The sequence below is a fragment of the Neofelis nebulosa genome, chromosome 3, assembly GCF_028018385.1.
Source record: "Neofelis nebulosa isolate mNeoNeb1 chromosome 3, mNeoNeb1.pri, whole genome shotgun sequence".
Classification (NCBI taxonomy): domain Eukaryota; kingdom Metazoa; phylum Chordata; class Mammalia; order Carnivora; family Felidae; genus Neofelis; species Neofelis nebulosa.
In genome coordinates this window covers 74,743,145-74,757,051 of record NC_080784.1, presented here as the reverse complement: position 1 = coordinate 74,757,051, position 13,907 = coordinate 74,743,145, and the positions used below count along the sequence as shown (strand labels likewise).

Genomic DNA, 13,907 nt, shown 5'->3' with positions numbered 1-13,907 from the left:
TTATGAAATCATCCAACCTTTCCTAATTTAGTAAGCCATCTTCATATGAGATTTTCATACATATTTTTATTTCTAGGCCTCTCTATTCTATTCTATCTCTTTACATCTGGTAAGAAAAGTGACTCCTTCCTCCCCATCCTTTCTTTTTGTTCAATATTATCCATTATTCTTGGATCTTTATCTTCTGTATGAATTTTTAAATAAAACTGTCCAATGTATAAAAATGCATGTTGGCCTTTTGACTGAATTGCATTCAGTTTGTAGATAAATTCATAGAGAATTACAGTTCTCAAATGATTGAGTCTCCCCTTCCATTCATGCCTTCGCTTAATTAGGTCTTTTATTTCCTGCAATAATATTGTTAAAATTTTAAAAATGTCTTCAAGATGTTGTGAGATTTATTCTTGGGTATCATATAGTCCTCATTATTATGAATTAGCTTTTCTTCTATTGCATATTGAGTCAATTACTGATGGCATATAAAGATGTTAATGATATTTGATGCTGATTATTTATTTATAAACCTGCTGAATTCCTATTGGTTTTAATAATTTATGCATAGAACCCCTGTTTGGAGAGTGGTATTGTCTATAGATAAAGACTGTTTTGTCTCTTTCTTTCCAAATGTATACCTCTTATTTCCTTTCTCTAATCCTATTGCATTATATACAACTGCAAGTACACTTTAAAATAGTAATGTAAGAAATCTATTATTCTTGACATTAATGGGAATGCTAATTCCAGAATCAGATCTAATGGCTTTCAAAGTAGTACTACTGTCATTAATAGTGGGATGTTGTAAAAGAAAATAATCACTGAGTCGTGGGCAGATTGGTTTAGTTCTTATTCATGAGATTGAGTACTTACCTTTAGGTTCTCAAGTTCCTCAGCTTACTAGCAGCGCAAATCCCAGGTGATTAGCAACCTATCTTTGTCCACCCTTTTATGCGGTGAGGGAGCTCAGCAGCCCTACTCAGCCTCTGGCATTAGGCACTTAGCCTAATAATGATTCTCGATTCACATAGACCCTTTTTTGGCACTTTCCTGAATGTCGATGTCTGGCAATGCCTACTTCCTGGAGCAGAGCAAGCCCAAAATTCAGCCATGCACATTCTGTTGAATTTATGTTCTACTCTGGTTCAGTATCTTGGGAGATTTTTCTCTAGCATACATACCTGGAAATGGAATTAACGAACCTGTAGGATGAAGTATGTTCAACTTTACTAGTTGGTCCATGGTCATGGAGATGATTATATTGTTTTTGAACCTATGTCATTTTTACTTTTATTTTTGCTTAAAACATTTAATCTCTTTTGCTATTTGCAGTGGAACTGAAACAATGTGCAAATGTTTACAGCCATTTTGTCCAGAAATATTACTAGTTTTATTTTTTAGATAATTTTCTTTGTATGTAAGAAAAGGTGAGAATCAGAAAAATTATACTTATAATGTGTCTGTAAAATAGTTCCTAAATTATGAATTACCTACAGATCCCAAAACAGGAAAACTACCTGTCCAGTTGCCATATGGCTTGTCATTTGTAGAACATGATCTGCAGATAATAAAGGACAGGGCCAAGTTGAAGTTCATGATTAAAAAAATAACTTAGACGTTCTTAAGAAACTTTAAAATATGAGGCAATGTAGCAAAGGAGTTAAGAGAAGAGCATCTAGTAACGCCAGTGAGTTAGAGTCCAAGCTCTACCAATTACTAACTCTTTAAGCTATTGCTTCCTTACTGATAAAAAGGGACCACATTAGCATCTACCCTAAAGGGTTATTTTGAAGACTGAACAAAATAGAGTACACATAAAACATTTAGCAAAATGTTTAGCACATAAGGAACACTCAATAAAATTTAGCCATTATTTATTTAAGTTCACAAAGGTTAATATATTTTATGTGACATGTAATCTGACAATAATCTGAAGCCTTTTATTTTCATTACTTTCAATTTGTCCATTTCATAAAATTAAGCACCTATGCTTTTGGTAATTAGCATGTAATATAGGGATTTCCCAGAGTATTTAGATAGGAAATAGAAAATATATTCTTAAATAAATTAAATTAGAAAAAGTAAAACTTTATAAAATAAATGAGTTTTTTCTTTATAAATGAGTTTTGTCTCATTGTTGAGAACTACTTTAATATTCTAACAATAGGCAAATTATTTCTGCTACATTATCTGAAGAAAAAAATTACAGATTAGAAATGACAGAAAAGGAAATAGGTAATTAAAAATGAAGAATAAAAATCCAGTTTTAAAGACCAAATAAAGATTCAGTTATTAGCATTATAACTTTTTCACCTTCTGCTTAGCACACAGGCAAACCCTACCCTGTGAAATACCACTTAAAACTGGTCAATTCATGGTTTAACCAAAAAAAGTATATTTACAAAGTAGTTTTATAAGTGAACATGTAATGTGAAACACCATCTAATTCATGGTGTTATGGTGATAGACACTGGGTCATTTCAGGAACTGGCCTGACCCTACCTCTCTTACCACAAGGTTGAATATGGGGGCCAGAGAATCCAGCCTCCTGACCATGTGATTGGCTTAGAGATTTTTTTTTTTTTTTTTGCCATGAAAAATGTTTAGTCAAATTTATCACTTATTTCCCTTATTGCTTCCATATTTTGACTCTTGGTGATTTTTCCATTTTCAGTTTATAAAAGTATATACGCAGATTTATTTCTTGTATTTATTTGTGTAGCTTATCCAGGTGTGTAATATGAAGAATAGATTAACTTGATCTTTTTTTTTTTTTTTTTTTTTCTTATATGGCTCTCCAGTTATCCAAACTCCACTTATGGAAAAATTCTTCCCTTTCTTCACTAATCTGATGTGCTGCCATTATCATGTTATATTTTCATATTCTCTTAGTTCTTTCAAGATAATGTGTCATTTCTCTTTAAATATTTTTAATATTTTTCCTTTTGCTTGATAGAAAATTTACTGTGATGTGTCTGGCTATAGTTTTTCTTAATTTTTTTTTTCTTATCATGTTTGGGGTTTGTAGCACACTCTGGTGATTTCATGTCAGTTTGGGATGATTCTCAGCCACTATCTTTTTAAATATTGCTGCTGGCCTATTCTCTCCATTCTCCTTTTGGGATTCCAATTACACACATGTTAGACCTTTAAACCATGTTCCATACATGTCTTATTCTCTCCAATATTTTCCAAAAATTTCTCTAAGTTTTAGTTTGTGTATTTTCTTTTATTTATCTTCTAATTTACTAATCCTCTCTTCATCTGTATCTAATCTCTTAAACATATTTGCTGAATTCTTTATTTTGATTATTACATTTTTAGTAATTTTTAACAGTTGACAATTATTGTATTTAATTATTTTATATATCCTTATTGATTACACTCTACCTATTTAAAATGTACAATTCAATGGTTTTAGTACATTCACAGATTTGTATAACTATTAACCACAATTGAGTTTAGGACATTTTTATGACTCCAAAAAGAAATACCATACCCATTAGCAAGCACTCCCCATCTTTTCCAAATACTCTTAGTTCTAGGCCCTGTTAATTTGCTTTCTGTCTGTATATATTTGCCTATTCTGGATATTTCATATGAACAGAATCATACAATATGTCTTCTGTGACTGAATCCTTTCACTTAGCATAATGTTTTCAAATTCATCTGTGCTATAGCATGTGTCAGTACTTAGTTCCTTTTAATTGCTAAATAATATCCCATTGTGTGGCTATACCTTATGTGTATATTTTTATCAGTTAATTGACACGGGTTATTTCTACATTTGGGCTATTATGAATAATGTTGCTATGAACATTCATAGACAAGTTTTTGTAGGAACATAACTTTCATTTCTCTTAGGTATATACTTAGGAATGGGATTGCTAGGTCATTATGGTAATAACTTCATATATATTTAACTTTTTGAGGAACTCTTGGACTGTTTTTCATAGACTGCCCTTTTTTATATCCCCATCAGTAGTATATAAGAATTCTAATTTTCCACATCCTCAGCAACCCTTATTATTATCTGTATTTTTTATTATAGCCACCCTTGAAGGTGTGAAAAGGCAGTGGTATTTCATATTTTGCAATTTACTTTTCCTTTTTTTATAGTTTAAAAATAGTGATTTTTATGTTTTCTACTTTATAATCTTTTTATAGTTCAGTTCTTCCCTGAAGTTATCCATTCAGCGTCTAATTTCCTGAACAGTTAAAGCCCAAATAGTATAATGTGAATAATATGAATCTCCTGTGTGTCTGTTTCTATTATATTTTTTCTTTTAGCTTTGGTCATGTGGCCTTTTCCTCAGTACACCTAGCCATTTTGGATTCAACATAGATATTATTATGAATAATCACAAATGTTCAGAATAATTTTATTCTCTATAGAGAACTAAATATTACTTTTGACAAGCGGTTAGAGTAGGGACAGATCACCGTATCCAAATATGGAATTGATTTTATTCAAATCTTGGCTACAGGCTTCATGAAGGCTTGTGTTTTCTGGTTTACCCTTACTGCTGGGGTAGCTTCTGGGAGTTCCATTTTATAATAGGCTGGTGTATTTACCAGAGCCTGTCTTCCATGATACACCTTTAACTACAATTTTTGTCCCCATAAAATTGTCAGGAGCTCTTTTTAGTCCTCAAACCCTGTAGTTGACATTTTCCACATAGCCCTATGGGGGTCTGAGACACAGTATATCAGGTATACCTCTCTGTGTTTCTATTCTCTCCTAACTCATGGTTTCTCTTCACTACCTTAGCAGTTCTTTGATGCTTCTTACACACATGAAACACAAAACTGTTTGTTTTTCTTTTCCTTATTATTATTACTCAGCTTTTGATTTATTCTCAGCAGGACAGTTGCTATATAACAAGCTAAGCCATCATTACAGGAAGACTGCATGCACTTGGATTCATTTTGGATTTTCTATTCTGTTCTAGTAGTCTATCTAGTTCTGCACCAATGCTATCCCCATTTTAATTATAGACAACTTTGTGATATAATTTTATATCTGCTAGGGTTGATGTGTGCATTCTTGCACGCACACGTGTGCACACAGACACACATACACAGCTCATATTTTTTTCAGTGTTTTCTATTCTTCTTTGCGTTCTTGTTTATTCTTCAAGATACTGTACAATCAAGTTACTTAATTCCAGAAAAATTTGGTATTTGTATTAGGATCAGGTTAAATTTATAAATTTACTTAGGAATAATTGACATCTTTCTAGCATTGAGTCTATCTAAAAACATCTAGTTAAGTCTCCTCTGTGTCCTTCAGAAGATATTATAACTTGCCTCGTATGGGTATTAGGTATTGTAAAGGTTTTAGATTTTTTTTCTGGTGTAAATGAAATTTTCTTTTCCATTCATCTCCTAATTGATTAGTGTTCATATATGTGAAGAATATTGATTTGCTTTTTGCATATTACAGTTATAGCTTCCAAATTTACTGAATTACTTCATTAGTTTTACATCAATTATTTTGAGCTTTTCAGAAATAACAATATAGCATATACAAATAAAATACTTCTAACTTTGTTCTTTCAAATTCTTATGTTTCTGTTTTGTTTAGTAGTCCAGACTAATTTCTGCAATATTAAATTTTGGTGAGATATCAGGCATATTGTCTTGTTCCTGGATTTTGCAGCAAAAGGTCTAAAGTATCTCCATTGGGGAAGATACTGGCTTTTGGGTTACATACCATTTTATAATTTCAAGGAAGTATCCATTATAAGGATGTATCCATTAATGTCTACTGAGTGCTGTTTACATAAATGGGTGTTATATTTTGTTGTGTGTTTTGCCATTAAAGAAAATTTTCATATTATTTTTTCTTTATAGCTCTATTAATTTGATGAATGGTATTTATTCTTTGCTGTAGAAGCCAGGAAAAAGCCAAGAGGCCTCATATCACCACCATAATCTAATATTGTAGAAATTAGTCTGTACAGTTAAACAAGAAAGCAATTAGAAACATAAAAATTTCTTAAAATTTAATTATCTTTGTCTTTCAGAAATAAATTTTCCACATTATGATGTATTATTTTTTTTAAAACATGTTTATTTTTGAGAGAAAGAGAGTGGGAGGAGCAGAGACAAAGGGGAACAGACGATCCAGAGTGGGCCCCATGTTGACAGCAGCAAGCCTGACATGGGGCTTGAACACAGGAACCGTAAGATCATGACCTGAGCTGAAGTCAGACACTCACCTGAGACACCCAGGCACCCCAATGATGTATTATTTTTTAATGCGTTAACTTTTGGCCAATGTTTTATAATTTACATACTTGTTTATTAGTGGGAATAGGCTGTAGTTTTCTGCTTTGTGCAGTATTTCTCATGTTTTGCTATCAAGTTTATATTCATTATTTTTCTTGCTTTTCCATGCTTTGGAATAGTTTAAATAGCATTTGTATACTCTAATCTTTAAAGGTTTGGTAAAATTTCATTATAGAACTATGTGTGGAAAGATGTTTACATCTTTATTTCATCCTTTGAATATATTCTGTTTAGAAACTGTTTACTAGGGTTAATTTTGGTAAGCTATATTTTCCTAGAAAATTATCTTTTTCTTTTAGAGTTTCAATTGAATTTGTATTGAGCTGTGCAGAGAAGTGTCTTTTGATTTAGACATCTATCATTATGCCCCCTTTACTATTTCTTATTTTGCATATTATTTTATATACTATTTTATTGTTTTGTATTTTCTCAGATTTATATAACTGATTTAATTTTTAAAGAACCAATTTGTTTATTAATAAGCTCTGTGGATTTCTTTTTGTTTCTCTAACTCATTAATTTCTGTTCTTTTCATTTCTTCTTTTTAATTGCATCTTCTTCCTAATTTTGATGCTGTTTACTCCTATTTTGTGTCTATAAGGCAATTAGGAAGTATTCTATTTCCAGATACTCTTTTTTTTCTATCTCTGTTTTTTTGTAGTTGTAATTTATTTATATTGTGAGGGCATATATTAACTAAATGCTCTTCTAACACTACATCCACCATCAACTCTACAGTTCAATATACTTAATGTCCTTATGGAAACCTTCCCCAGTATTTCTCAGTTGTCTGAATTCATCCCCTAGTTGATTCTTTAGGAATCAACTTGAGGTCTTTCAAATCCATAGCCTCATTTATGACATATATACTTAAAGATAAGTTTAGGTAGATACAAATATTTGGCTTACATTATCTTCAAGTATCTTAAAAATAGTACCCTACAGTTTTCTGGCTTAAAATACTGCTGTTGAAAAGTAAGCCAATCTTAACATTCTTTCCCGGTAAGTAACTTGAATTTTTATCTGGAAGTCCAAAGGATATACTCTTTTTCTTTAAAGCTCAATAGACTTTTTAAATATATCTTGGTGTTAACTGCTCTCCATTGATTTTTATATGGTATTCTTTTTTAATATATATAGATTCACATTTGTTTTTTGTCTGGAAAGCTTTATTGAATTACATTTTTCATATTTGTTCTGTTTCTTTAGTTTTCTCCTTTAGGAATTATGTTTAGATGTGTGTTCAATCATTTTTTCTGTTCTGCTAAATCCATCATGTCTAAAACTTTTTTTATCATTTTTTCAAATCCATTTGATTTTTTTTTCATTTTTTCTTTCCATTTTTTATTTCACTATTGTTTCATTAATGTCTATTAACTTCTTGTTCTTTCCAGTTTAGTCTTCTGACTTTTTTCTTTTATTTATAATTGTTCATTGAGCTGTTTTTCTTTTAATGTCCTCTTCTTAGCTAGCCTTTATGTCTCTGAACTTTTCTGATTAATTATACAAACTTCATAGTTTTATTGTTTTCTTAATTTCCTTTAGCCAGTTTTGAAATATTAAGTCATAATTTTCTTTGGCCTTTTGTGCTGTATTTTCTAATGTGTCTTCATTGTATATCAGCACATCATTCAGAGAATTTGACTTTTTGCTCATAATATGTTGCAATTATTTTCTGTTGCTCATGCTTTACTGAGATGGGGCTTTCTATTTTAGGAAGTTACCACATATGAGTGGTGGCAGAACAGAATTGTTTTCCTAGATTCATGGCTCTAGGGCCCCCTCTTCTCTTATTTCTGCCAAGCATTTATAAGTAGGACCTCACTGTACCTTCTACTTTCTCTAGTCCCCTTTCCTGCTTTGTATCTAGGACTTCTCTCCCATTACTAATCATATAAATTTAAGTTCTACTTTTGGTAGACTTTATTTAGTGTGAGATTCTATTCCTCTAGAAGGCAGTTTTGGTTGTATATTTCCAGAAGCTCTGGGAACTTAAACACACCAACATAATATACACTTTAGTCTTTCTACACTTATCTGCAGTAAAATGGGTGCTCTGCAGCCCTTCTTTCATAATTAATCTCAGACCTGCCTGCTACATTTCTTCTCCAGGAATAGAACTTCCCTTGAGTAGGTAAGTATTTTTGCTGATTCTTTGTTCTCAGGCTCAAAGAAAATGAGAGATTCCTCCATTCTCCCCTCTGTTACTGCCAATAGTTGGTGCTTTTACTTACCTGCCCATATTCTAGAATTTGTAAGAAAGATTTCACTGTAAAAAATTTTTTTAATGTTTACTGATTTTTGAGAGCGAGAGACAGAGCACAAACAGGGGAGGGGCAGAGAGGGAGGAGGACACAGAAGCCCATGCAGGCTCCAGGCTCTGAGCTGTCAGCACGGAGCCCAACGTGGGGTTCGAACTCAAGCTGTGAGATTATGACCATGAGCTGAAGTTGAATGCTTAACTGACTGAGCCACCCAGGCGCCCCAGAAAGATTTCACTTTTTGTTGAAGATGCTGTACATGAGTTTTTACTTTTACTGTTCTATATTCTCTGTTCGGTACAGTGATTTGGGAAGATTTAAAAATCTACACTGATGTTGCCATGTTGCTCCAACTACAATCTAAACCACTTTCTCTACTTTGCTTTTGGGATACTGCATATCCTTATTTTCTATCTTTCTTTATTATTTGCTGCATCTTCTATCTTTTTTTGACTTCTTGGTCAGTGCTTCAGGAATCAGTCCTGGGATCTTTTCTGTATTTCCACTTACTCCTCAGTTATCTCTCCCAATCCCATGACTTTACTATCTATAATCCAATGATTCCAAAAATTTTCTCTATAGCCCTAAATTTTCTTAAACTCTACACTCATGTCTAACTTTCTCCAAACCTTGTGTTCAATTCATTATCAAGAACTAGCAACACTACTTTCAATATATATCTTGACTCTGTTCACCTTCATGTAACAACCTCACTGAGCTATAATCATCACCAGCTGAGATTACTGAAATAACCAGGTAACTGGGATACTGTTATTGCACTAACTTCCTCCCCACCCCTTTGTTTATCCTCCACAAAGTAGCCAGTTACTCTTTTTAAAATATAAATCAGATAATGTCACCAGTGACTTCTCATAACCCTTGGAACGAACTCTGAAGCTTTTCATCACAGTCTACAAGGTCCTAAAGGGTGTAAACTCTAGTTTCCTCCAGGATCTCACTTCCTACTGTTTTTCCTCCTACTAGTTCTAGGCCACGCTGGCTTTATACTTTCCCAAACACTCCACGTGGCTCTGACTAGGGCTTCTGTATTTGCTGATGCATGTACCTTCACTGCTTTCCCCTTTACATGGCTCATTCACTTCACTCAACTCAAATAGCATCATATCTGAGACACCTCCCCGGAACATTCAATTAAAACGGTATTGCTGTATTCCCCTACCACCTTGTCAATCTTTGCTTTTCCTTATATCCGTCTTTAGTTTTCTTTATATCATAACACTTAACATTACTTGAAAGCATATTTTTGTTGTTCTCTCCCTCAGGAAAACATAAGCACCGTAAACGTACTGGCTTTTTCTAGTCTGTTGACTCCTAAGTTCCCAGAGCCCAGATCCATGCCTTGCCCACAAGAGGCACTAAGTAGTAAATATTTGTTGATTAAATTTATGAAGTATTTCTCAATTATCATTTCTTATAACTTACTACAGTGCTTTCTAGTGTCATAAGTTCAAATTTAATACCCTTACCTTTGCCTTTATATTTAAAAAAGGTTTTTGTCACCTTTATTCTTTGCTTTTCTTCCAGTTCTTAAGATTTAATTTTAACTTTTACTCATTAATATAACTATGATTAATTTTTGTTTATGGTATGAGGATAAAAAACTCCATATTTACCTCCTCCCTACTATACACTTATTAATAATCTATACTTAAAATATCACTTTTTGCACATACTAGGTATATGCACATATAGAACAGCCTTCATAAATTCTTCATATTGTTTTTACTTTAAATGTTAATAAATTTTGATTTTAAACATTCTAGGCATATCTACAGAACTGTATTCTCTTTTCATATTGATAGAACTTTATTCTGTTAGCCATAGGGCAGCCATGTTTATTGCAGGATCTGAAATTAAATTAAACCAATGTGCTTGATCACATAAAATTGTTGCCTCAAACAATATGTTTTTGAACATCATCAATAACTTGTTTCTATTATGTCTAAAACTCACAAGAAATATATGAATATTATGAGGCAGGGAGAATGAAAGAGAAAATAAACCAGATTACAGAAAAAAATTCTTATTTGATTTTATCTAAATATTCTATAATATTTTGACAAGATCTTGAACTTTCTTTCTGCCTTGTGATTGGCTAAATCACAGAACTGTGTTAGAATTCACACCTAATGGGTTCAAGGAGGCCCATGTATCACACCCTCACATTATAGCACCCCCTGTGCTCATTCACATATGTATTCATTCATTCTAAGAAACATCTGTATTTCATAATACAAGTGGAGACCAGGCCTTTGCCCTGAGGGCTTACTATCTAACAACGAAATCCATGTATTTAGCTTTCTAACCAAAATAATGTTTTCTCATTCAAGAGATGCACTTTTGCATCTGTTACTTATTTGGTATGCTTTCTCCCTTTCTATTACTCACTTCACAGTTTTGGTTTAGCAAATATATTGGGTGAAATGAGGAAAATTATGTAGACCAAAACAGTAGGAAGTGCTAAATTGTCATCAAATAGCCAAGTGCTGAGTTTATAAGAGAAAGGTATAGTTCGATACTCCAGCCACTTTGGGCTGGATCATTTTAAGACTGCCATAATCAAATTCCACATTTGATCTATGTGAAATCAAAATAATTTATACTGCCGGAATTCAAATAAAATCCACAGTGTTTGAGAACTATCAACCATGCCTGTATGTTATACTGTGGTTTAAAAATTTCTATAAAATGTGATATTTTAATATAAATCACAACTATCAGGCAAGCACTCATTTTTAAAAAAAGATGAGCTGCCTGAAAAAAGGACCAGGTACTAAAATCCTATATTCTGCCCCAACTGTTTTTTAAACCACTACTTGATAAATGTGTAAAGTCACCCACTTAAAATTGTGTCACTCTATTCTATAATTCACACACAAGAAATATACCTCCAAACAAACAAAAAAAACCACCACAACAAATTTGCCTTTCATGGTACAATGTATTCTAGGTCATTGTTACCTAGCTTTAGGTTCACAGCCTGATAAACCTAAATTTTCAGACAATGAAGGGAGATACTTGAAAGAAACAGAAAGAAAGAAGGACAAAAGAGATTCCTTAAAAGGAAGGAAGAAAGAAAGGAAGAAAGAAAGAAAGAAGAGATTCCTCAACAAGATGAACCTACAATGGACAAGTGACTCAGCAAAATCTTTACTTAAAAATAGTTTTTACAAGTCCTTCCCTTTTGCCTTCTTTCATTTCTCTACCTGTGCCCTAAAACTATTCCTTTTTATATTTACTTTTAAAATTTATTTATTTTTAAATTTTTTTTAATGTTTATTTATTTTTGAGACAGAGAGAGACAGAGCATGAACAGGGGAGGGGCAGAGAGAGAGGGAGACACAGAATCGGAAACAGGCTCCAGGCTCTGAGCGGTCAGCACAGAGCCCGACACGGGGCTCGAACTCACAGACCGTGAGATCATGACCTGAGCCAAAGTCGGACGCTTAACCGACCGAGCCACCCAGGCGCCCCTAAAATTTATTTATTTATTTAGAGAGAGTGCGCACGCACTCATGCACCCATGCTCAGGGGAGGGGCAGAGAGAGAGGAAGACTGAGGATCCCAAGCAGGCTCCACACACTCAGCACAGAGCCTGACAACAGGGCTCTGTCCCACGAACCATGAGATCATGACCTGAGCCAAAGTCAAGAATCAGACAGTCAGCTCACTGAGCCACCTGGACACACCCCAGATTTAGTCTTCTATTTCCTCTTTTGGCCTTCCTTCCTACTCTCCTTCCATCCCTATACTGGGTGTAACCTACCTCCAGTGACTTATGTTGGATGCCTAGTTTTGGTCACAAGCAAAGCTATAGCTTCACTGATGTTGGTATTCCTCTTGGACAGAAAGATCTTCCATCCTCTCTTCAGCTGTGACCAAACAGATGGCGCTATGTACTCTGGAGCTCAACCAAAACATGCTGTGAAGATAAACCCAATGAGTTTATCCATAATATCATGTGAAAATCCACTAACCATATTCGCTCCATATACCTGACTGCTTTGAAGTATATCATCATCTTAGATCCTTTTGATTGTGTTTTTTATTTTTTACTTAATGTTAAGGTATGTGTAAAATGGCAAAACAAAACAAAAATAACAAAACATATATTTGGATGGAAATAGTTTTAAAATTAATAATTAATTTTTAGGGCGCCTGGGTAGCTTAATTGGTTGAGCATCCAACTTCGGCTCAGGTCATGATCCCACAGTTCGTGGGTTCAAGCCCCACGTCAGGCTCTCTGCTAACAGCTCGGAACCTGGAGCCTGCTTTGGACTCTGTGTCTCCCTCTCTCCTCTGCCCCTCTCCTGCTTGCCCGTGTTCTCTCTCTCTCAAAAATAAACATTGAAAAATCTTTAAAATTAATAATTCATTTTCATCCCTATCATTCTGGAAAACACAGCAAGTAGGGTTCTGAAACTGAGGGTGAGAAGCACACCCCTGTCTCAGCTGGACAGCGACACACAGACCAGGTATGCGTGCACGAATGGAGCCAGTAGTTTATAGGACGTTTTAATATTCTTCGAGAACAGTCAAATGACCAAATCCCTAAAGATACAGGCATTTTTTTTCCCCCTTTCTTTGCCCAGGAATCTGTTTTGGAGGCCAATTCAATGATTACTACTAGGACATGGAATTTTGATATCCATTTGGTACTGATTTACACCAGTATTTTTAAGGCTGCCAACAAGAAAGTCCAGAATTTCAGGCAGCCAAAATTCCACAAGAGACAACTGTCTTTTATTTTATAGCTTATGAATTTGGGGCTTAATATGATTTTCCACTAACAAGTTCTGTACCCCCTCCAGAGTGCTAAAGCCGGTGTGTAGATCAGCAAAGTAACACAGAACATATGAGGCAAGTTAATATTAAACTTGAAGGAAAACTATACAAATTATATTGTTTACTTAGGAAAAAAGCACTCTAGTTGAAAGGGCCGACGTATGATTTATTGCAAACACTCAGCCAGTGTGTTCACATTTTCAGTTTAACTCTACTAGCAGCAGTGGTTTGGTGGCCGTGTGGCATTGGATACAGTATAATGAAGTCGTCAATTAAAAATCCACTAGATATTGGTAAGGAATAGCTCTAAATACTTCATGTCTTCTGTTTTTATTAAATGTCTAGAAAAATGCAGAATCATGTCCGGAATGGACAATAAATCATAGGCCAGTAACTCAGGGAAGAATTCGATGGATGACTCTTTTTAAACAGAAGTAAATAAAGAACCTGTTTAATTAAAAACAACAAAATGTTTTTGGTTCCTAGAAATAAATCTGTTACAAAACAACACTTCCATATATAATTAGGAAAAAAAATCAGTGTAGGTTTTCT

General features: G+C 33.7%; 1 long non-coding RNA gene across 2 annotated transcripts in view; it reads left to right on the top strand.

Moving 5' to 3' along the window:
* Positions 1–13,907, top strand: part of LOC131506960 (uncharacterized) — a 389,539-nt gene that overhangs the window by 370,673 nt on the left and 4,959 nt on the right. The window lies entirely within an intron of this gene.